The following is a 6,658-nucleotide window of genomic DNA, read 5'->3' as shown; positions in this document are numbered from 1 at the left end:
GAGTGTCACTTAATAAAGGCATTCCTTTTGTTGATTACATTAGCAAACAGAAAACACAATAGGATAATGGGAGTTTGTTGAGTAAAAATGCAGAAGTCATCACAGAGAACATTCTACAATTCTGCATTGCATACCACTCAACCTGTAAATCCAAAGGCATTTTGATTTTACCTCCCACCCATTACACCCCAGCTTACCCTTCCTGCACCTCACTGCAGCAGACCTTGGCATCTTTACCTCATGTCCCAATCCTCTCACTTCTTTACACTTTCCCAAGATACCTGAACTCAATAAATTGCATGCTCCCTGATTTGCAATTACCCTTGACTATGGCTTCTTCTGCCCTGGAAGTGACGGTGACTGGAGTCTTTTCCAGACCCATCTCCTGCCTTTGCACTTCCATCACTGCGCATTCCTCCTCCAGGTCCCCTGCTCTGCCTTTCACATTCCTCTTCCAGTGATTGGGAGGTGGGCCACGGAGCTGAACCTCCTTTTCCCACACAATAACACACAGAAGCTGTCTTAGCAACAGCGCCTGGCATGAGCACAAGTCCTCATTTCAGAACCTACCTCTGAGGCCAAAGGAGTCCCTGGCAGGAGTCACTGTACCATGCCCATGAGTCTCTGGGCAGCCCCAAACCACTTCAGAATACTCCAAGCCAATCTTCCAGGCACTTCTCAGGAGGCTGGCTCCACTTCAGCAAAGTGCCCTGCACTGAAAGACAAATTTTCCATTGGTAACTAGTGCAGTTAATGAGAGCGCTGGACACTCTGGCACTAACGAAATTAGCCAGAATTTAATTCTGCCAACAAATTGCCTTGGGCTTGATGTCTCACCACGAGCATCCCTCGGGCCTGTTTTAAATTGTGGGTGTGTTTTTAAGTCTTCAAAAACTCAGACTATATTGGCTCCAGGATTGTAATAAAATGTCCTTGCTATATAAAGCAGAATCTGTTCAGCACTAAGTATCTTCTGTGTAACAATTTGCCACACCCCAAGACATGCACGTTTGCGATGGGTGTAAGACCAGCCAGAGACACACAGTGGCAATGTGTGCCACATGTTCAATTTCGTCCTTGGCCTCTCTCCATTTTTATTTCCTTAACCATCATCTCATGAGAGTACCTGTTAATGCAGTGAATGTGATTTGTTTGACTTAAAATCAGGTACATTTTCCACAGATTAACAAATCGTTTGTAGTCATCACTTGGAAATTTCCTTTACTTTTAATAATTCTTTTCTGATTATGTAAATTTTATCCAATCCTCAAATATATAGTGCCGACAGTGTAACAACTAGAAATAAATGAATACATTACATACACATTTTTTTATTTTGAGGAAAACAAGAGGGTTCAATTATTTCAGACCTCTAATTTTGCGTCATTATCTTCCCCTGGAAAATAACGTGACATCCAGCACTTTAAGTTCATCAAGAGGCCTCAGTTACCACCCTCATCTGAGAAGCATCATGCTCTTTATTTTGAAGAACCTACTCCCATCTGCCCACACATGAGAAGTACCTGCATCCGGGAAAACAGTAAATGCAAGAAAGTCAATAACAAATGAAATTAAAATCTCAGCATTACTTCCAATTACTTTTTCCACACCTAGATACATGCAAATGCATCTCTGTGTATCTGTATGTAGACACATTATTATTTGTTTTATAAGTTTGGGAATCATACCATATGTATTATTTTATAACTTGCTTTTTCCATTTAACAACATCTATGAGGACTTTTTTCATGCATGCTTATTTTTTATGTTTGCCTATAACTAGAAAATAGATTTAATAAACAGTTTTTTCCCCAAAGCAAAATCAATATACTACCTTAGCCAGAAATATATGACAAACCTAAAGCAGATGATTGTTCCATTAACTAAATTTTAATTTTTTTCTTTCTATTTAATAAATGATTAGATAATCAAGTTTGTTTTTTCTGTTAAAAAGAAACAGTGTTCAGAACAAGGTTATTCTCCCAAGAAGTCCTGGTTATGTTATTCCTGAAGTTAAGAAAAAAAGGTTAAAAATTTTATATAAAGGTATTGAATGAATTTATGTAAAAAAGATTATGTAATTAAATATCTAGTAATTCATGCATTAAGCCATATCATGTGAATATAAACCTTTCTATGAAACTTGTGACATTTAGTAATGCTTCTAAAATCATCCCCTGCCTATATACAACATGATATTCCAACACGAAAATATTTTTCAGAAATGGTTACATACAGCGGGTACAAAGTGGAGCACTTTAACTCGGTAGACTTAGAGTCAGAAGTTACAGGGAGGTCAAAAATTATGTGTCCCTGTTCGCTTATTTTTTTTAAGTCGGACAAACAATTCAGCACTGTTGGAGAAACCCCCAAATCCATCCCAACATGGATGAAAAAATCCATTGTCTCTGTAAAAGAAATCCTTTTCTTGAAACAGCTGCCAAAGAGAAGCCACCAGCTGGCCTGATGGTTTGGCCAACAAAGCCGGCTAATGTGGAGATGATTATCAGATGGCAATGTCCCAGGGACCTGGGTATCGCCAGCCAGAGCCTGCTGAATAGGTGACAAGCACCTTGAGTCCCCCAGGCCAAGTCCCCACCTTTCCGGGCTGTCTGGTATACAACACACAGAACTGTTGGCAGTCAGCCCTGGTTATGGCCCTTTCCAAATAATTTTCCCACATGTGAATTCTGAACAGGGGCTTGAGTTAGTGAAGCAAAAGCCGGACACTCTATGGTACACAGTCTCCTTCTCTCAAAGCAACCAGGGGAACACATGGGCTTCAGTCCCGGGTCCAGGGTGCAGCTTCTACCAAAGGACAAAGAAATGATCATGCCATTTTACTGCCTCAAATATTATGTGCTGGTTCAGGATATGATGCCATTGTCCAGATTTTACTCTGAGGAAATTCTTTACCAAACTGTATCTAATATAGGATGTTCCTCATCAAAAACTACAACTTCCTACCAGACCAGAGTGATTCTCCAATTTGACCACCTTGTGCCCAGGAACAAAGCGAAGAGACTTAAAGCAGTCGAGATGTTCACGCTACACACAGCCCTGTCCCACATCTACTCACCATTTTCCCTTCCTGATTCACACAGCGTCTCCTCAAACTAGTGCAGGAAATGGCCCCTTCTCTCTCAGAACAAGACCTTATCTCCCACTTCACACAGAAGATAAGAGCTCCCTCAAGCCTAGTCACACTCATGCATACACACTCACACAGGCATGCGCACACACACACATCATACACTGACCACCTCCACACACATCTTTATCGCTTCCCCCTATCTCAGAGGAAACGCCCTCTCCTCTCATGCCATGCTTATTTTATTTTATTTTTTTTGAGATGGTGTCTCACTCTGTCACCCAGGCTGGAGTGCAGTGGCACGATCAGCCCTCTGCCTCCGGCTTCAAGCGATTCTCCTGCCTCAGCCTCCAGAGTACCTGAGACTACAGGTGTGCACCACCATACACTGGTAATTTTTGTATTTTTAGTAGAGATGGGGTTTCACTAGGTTGCCCAGGCTGGTCTTGAACTCCTGGCCTCAAGGGATTCACCCACCTCAGCCTCCCAAAGTGCTGGGATTACAGGTGTGAGCCACCACACCTGGCCTAGACCATGCTTTTGTTCTTCCCCTACTTCAGGATCCCATCAAACACTTCCTTAACCTTAATCTTTTCCATTCTACTGGCTCCTTTCTCACTGCCTACCAATATAATCAGGTTCCTGACCCCCAGGCGACTTTCAGCCACCAGTTGGTTTCCTTCCCTTTACTGCCAAGCTTCCTGGGAAAAAACCTTACATCAGCACTCCATCCTTAACACCAGCCCTCCATCCTTAATCTTTTTATTCAAACCACTCAAGTTAAATCCTGCTTCCTGTCAGAGCCCTAAAGGTACACATTCTAAATCTCACTTTTCTCATCCTTAAAACCAGGATAACGATACAGCATTACTTAGGATGAGGGCTAAGCCATTGTAACAAGGAGACCCCACATTAGAGTGGCTTACCACAGAGGTTTATGCTATTCTTGCTGTAACATTCCTAAAATGAGAGGAACAGTCATCGGGGAAGCCATGTTCCATGTGATCACTCAGAGAACCAGGATTTTTCTATGCTGTTGTTTCATCAGATTTTAATGTGCAGTGAATCATCCAGCTCTTGTTAAAAAAATGCAGGTTCTGATTTAAGGTCTGGGATAGGGCTTGAGAGGCTGCCTTTTAAAATTTATTTATTTATTTATTTATTTATTTATTTTTAGAGATGGAGTCTTGCTCTGTCACCCAGGCTGGAGTGCAGTGGTGCTATCTCAGCTCACTGCAACTTCTACCTCCCGGGTTCAAGTGATTCTCCCGCCTCAGCCTCCTGAGTAGCTGGGACTACAGGCATGCACCACCACACCTGGCTAAATTTTATATGTTTTGGTAGAGACAGGATTTTGCCATGTTGACCAGGCTTGTCTTGAACTCCTGACCTTAAGCAATCCACCCACCTCGGCCTCCCAAAGTGCTCAATTTACAGGCATGAGCCACCATGCCTGGCAAGAGTCTGCATTTCTAACAAGTTTCCAGGTGATGCCTGGCTGCGGGGATATGAAGCGTACTCTGAGTAGGAGGAGCCTAGGGTGCTGCCCTTTCCTGTTTGATCAAAACTGGGTCATAGGCACCTCTGTATTCCAGCTCTCTAGAAGGGAAAGAGGGCATATGGATGAGTGCACGCTCAGGGTCCTAAGGCCCAGACGTGGGAGGCCCCATCTGCTCACATGCCGCTGGCAAGCATGAGTCATATGGCCACACCTAGAGGCAAACAAGAGTGGGGACTTAGACATTATTTTTATCTATGGTGGTATTTTCTGGGAGGCACTGAGAACAAAGAGCAGATATATTTGGTGTGGAACACTCGCCAAAACCAAGACAATTATTGGAATATCGTCAGCCATTCCAACTGCTACGGAGTGAAATGGTGTAGAATGGTGATGGCTGGAGCTGACAGTGGTTGGACAGCAGGGTAGAAAAGTGAAGGTGTGGCTTGAAGCACTGCACTATGACCCTAGGAAGGCAAGTACATCTCTAATAGAAATGACAGCCTGGGACACCACACATTCAGAAGTAGATATTGGAGTCATTTGCCCTTGCTGGTCTATTGTTGGCTCTCATGGAGGTCCAAATGTTCCTGTATAATTCTGGATATTGCTCAAGATGCAGGACCCCTGCAAGACTTGGTCCCATGCTGCCCAAGCTGAAGGCAACCAGAGTATCGCTATGGCATTTCCCTAAATGTTAGCTGTACAAAAGTGCATGTTCTACAGCAAGACTTTCTAAGTTTAAATCCCAGTTCTGCCACTTCCTGTGTGACCTTAGGCAACTTACTTCATCTCTCTGTGCCTCAGTTTTGTCACCTGTAAAATGAGGATAGCTATATTACTCATGTCATGAGATAATTTGAAGATTGAGAGTAGTGATGTATTTTAGAAGCTTATACAATACCTGATACACAGTAATTCTTTAAATATCATGCTATGTTTTATCTCGACTTTATTTTCTTAAACTGCTGTAACCATGCAGTGGGTTCTCCTTGTTTGCTGCCTAGACAGAACTGATTTATCAAGACAGGAGAACTGCAATAGCAAAACAGTTTAGGCCATGCACGGTGGCTCACACCTGTAATCCCAGTACTTTGGAAGGCTGAGGCGGGTGGATCACTTGAGGTCAAAAGTTCGAGACCAGCCTGGCCAACATGGTGAAACCCCATCTCTACTAAAAATACAAAAATTAACTGGGTGTGGTGGCTGGCAGGCACCTGTAATCCCAGCTACTCGGGAGGCTGAGGCAGGAGAATCGCTTGAACCTGGGAGATGGAGCGAAACTCCAGCCCGGGTGACACAGTGAGACTCTGTCTCAAAAAAAGAAAAAAAGAAAGAAAGAGTTTAATTCACGCAGAGTCGGCTGTAAGGGAGAATAGAGTTTTATTATTACACAAATCAGTTTCCCTAAGAACTCAGGGATTGGGGTTTTTAAGGATAATTTGGTGGGTAGGGGGGTTGGAAAGTGGGGAGTGCTGATTGGTCATGTCGGAGATGAAATTATAGGGAGCCAAAGCTGTCCTCTTGTGCTGAGTCAGTTCCTGAGTGGGGGACATAAGACCACATGAGCCAATTTATCCATCTGAGTGGTGCCAGCTGATCCATTGAGTACAGGGCCTGCAAAATATCTCAAGCCCTAATCTTAGGTTTTACAACAGTGATGTTTTCCCAGGGGCAATTTGGGGAGGTTCAGAATCTTGCAGCCTCCAGCTGCATGACTCCTAAACAATAATTTCAAATGTTGTGGCTAATTTGTTAATCTCGCAAAGGCAGTCTAGTCCCTAGGCAGGAAGGGGATTTGTTAGGGGAAAGGGCTGTTATTGTCAGCCGTAACTTTGTTTCAAGGTTAAACTATAAACTAAGTTCCTCCAAAAGTTAATTGGCCTACACCCAGGAATAAACAAGGACAGCCTGAAGGTCAGAAGCAAGATGGAGTTGGTTAAGTCAGATCTCTTTCACTGTAATAATGTTCTCAGTTATAATTTTTGCAAAGGTGATTTCACTTCTGACTGCCTCAGACCGGTCCAAAATTCACTTCTCACCATTCTAGCTCCTTTTTCCCTCGGTCG

At 43.2% G+C, this 6,658-nt stretch overlaps 1 pseudogene across 1 annotated transcript in view; it reads right to left on the bottom strand.

Annotated features, from left to right (window-relative positions):
• Nucleotides 1-262: 262 nt before the first annotated feature.
• Nucleotides 263-6,658, bottom strand: part of LOC112628380 — a 110,216-nt pseudogene continuing 103,820 nt past the window's right edge. The window contains exon 2 of the transcript XR_003120421.1: nt 263-490. The product of XR_003120421.1 is annotated as an RNA-binding protein EWS pseudogene (transcript). The remainder of the gene's footprint in view (nt 491-6,658) is intronic.

This window comes from Theropithecus gelada, chromosome 7b (assembly GCF_003255815.1).
Source record: "Theropithecus gelada isolate Dixy chromosome 7b, Tgel_1.0, whole genome shotgun sequence".
In the NCBI taxonomy this organism is placed as follows: Eukaryota; Metazoa; Chordata; class Mammalia; order Primates; family Cercopithecidae; genus Theropithecus; species Theropithecus gelada.
Note: the sequence above shows the minus strand (reverse complement) of the source record. Positions and strands in the feature narration are given on the sequence as shown.